The sequence below is a fragment of the Palaemon carinicauda genome, chromosome 25 (genome assembly GCF_036898095.1).
Source record: "Palaemon carinicauda isolate YSFRI2023 chromosome 25, ASM3689809v2, whole genome shotgun sequence".
Taxonomy (NCBI): domain Eukaryota; kingdom Metazoa; phylum Arthropoda; class Malacostraca; order Decapoda; family Palaemonidae; genus Palaemon; species Palaemon carinicauda.
In genome coordinates, this window is record NC_090749.1 from 18176367 (window position 1) to 18178786 (window position 2420).

Sequence of the window (2420 nt, forward strand, 5' to 3'; positions counted from 1 at the left end):
GAGGGAATAGTTATACCCTGGTGAGAAGTGGGTGCTTGTTTGTACCTATCTATCTAAAATCTTCAGATGAAGGACTGATGGAATTGTCACACATTGAAAAACGCATATATTTTCAGTATTTGCGAATTTTGATTTTTAATTATTATCACTTACTTTCTTTTTCTATAGAGAGAGAGAGAGAGAGAGAGAGAGAGAGAGAGAGAGAGAGAGAGAGAGAGAGAGAGAAAGAGAGAGCAGATTGAATATGCATCGTTCTTTTTAATATGATTAACGAAATTTGTTCATTGCCATCACTGTTACCGTTACTATTTTCCTCCTTTTGATGAAAATGGAAAATTCAACTACCACATCTCGAGCTAAAATCTCGAAACCAAAGTAAATATAAATGTTATATTCCTGTTTGGGAAAATGATTTTACTGGAGACTGTTTAAGCTCAATATCTTTATTGGGAAAATCTAAATTGTGAACTTGTTGTGTTAAGAAGAGACCAGATGTTACTACTAGAGGAAGGTTGCTATCTTCATGGAAGTATGAAGTAGAAAAGACGACGCTTCTGAAAGGAAGTTTACTGAGAAGGTTTCGAGAACTTCAAAGTTTTCCAACAGAAGTTTCCCGTCTCATTATCATTTCCAGTCAGTTTCGAAAGTTTGAGGCATCATGAAAAAATAGAAACAGAGTGAAGATGAGCTGCTCCTCCTCCTTCTTCTGTTTATAAGGAAATTTTTTTCCGACGCTGAGTTAGTGAACTTGCTAAGAGTTTTTGCAAATAAATTATACTTCTTCCGATATAGCAAAAATAACGTCTTTCTTGATGGTGTGTTTTGAGAAAGAAATCATCTTTTCATGATGCTTTAAAATTAGGCAACTGGATAGAAGATATTTGTTAGAGAAAGTGATCTATCTTCGTTAGCAAGAAGTATAAAACTCTATTTTAAGGACTGTTTAAGGTAATCTCTAACAAAACGAGTAAATGAAGGCAAGCTTTTAAAAAGTCACAAAAATTATTCGAGACAATAAGTTTTTCTGAATATATAAAATAAAACGTATATTTTCATATATATGTTTAATATTAGACAATTGAAATGATAGAAAATTAATAAAACAAGTTGTATGGATGTACAGGGTCACCAAATACCTGTGTATTGTACAATTTTACATTTATGTTACAAGCCTGTGAGATGAAATCCATTTACCTTGAATGTATCTGCATGTGTCTAGCCCTTCCCAGAGAAGGTACAGTTGGCTTCAATAATTCCGGTACACTGATATCTCCTTTGCTTCCTATGTCGTGTACCATAATTAACGAAGGCTACTGTTCCAGCAGATATAAATTCCCCAGGCCCTTGACTGTCTGCCTGTCAAAGCACTGCAGGAATTCTTGGGAAGCAGGGGAACCATGATCAGGGGTCGCCCAGATCATTAGCTTGCTTCGGTAAAAAACAATTCCAAGATGAAATCCAGGTACTCTATTTCTGACCTTGACCTGTTGGTGGTGTATTTGGCTCTCTGTCATTTCCGGCACTTCTTAAGGGCACGTCCTTCATCATTCACAAGGACTTCATGTCCCTTGTGCACGCCAGCGTGTCACACTTTCAAAAGTCCAGTGGCTGGTCCGGCTATCAACGGCAACATCTATGTCATTTTTAATTCAACTTTACCATTCAACAAATCCTGGCAAATTGAAACTCGTTACCGACAATAAAGAAACACTACTTAATTTGCAAAGTTTTAGTCGATCTTATTTCCATTATAGAAAAACCCCGCTGTGTTCTGCTTCAGTAACAGGTATCTGGGGGTTGGTAGTCATGAAGATTTTCAAAGGCAATTAGGATCTCTCTCTCTCTCTCTCTCTCTCTCTCTCTCTCTCTCTCTCTCTCTCTCTCTCTCTCTCTCTCTCAGTAGTGATTTAAGTAAGGTTTATCTTACTGACCTGGCAAAGAAAGGAGGTCACTGCAAAGAAAAAAAAAAAAGAACAGCCGTAGTGATTGAATGGGAGAGGCGGAAAGTGAAAAAATTTGCCAATTGAATTTAATATATTTAAGACCTGTTTTACTAGAAAGTTTTTATTGTGTTTACTCTAAGTGTTGGGGGCAGTTAAGGGAGTAGTAAAAAATAGAGGATTGGGCATGAATGTAAAGAGAGTTCTATATGAGAAAGTGATTGTACCAACTGTGATGTATGGATCGGAGTTGTGGGGAATGAAAGTGATGGAGAGACAGAAATTGAATGTGTTTGAGATGAAGTGTCTGAGGAGTATGGCTGGTGTATCTCGAGTAGATAGGGTTAGGAACGAAGTGGTGAGGGTGAGAACGGGTGTAAGAAATGAGTTAGCGGCTAGAGTGGATATGAATGTGTTGAGGTGGTTTGGCCATGTTGAGAGAATGGAAAATGGCTGTCTGCTAAAGAAGGTGATGAATGC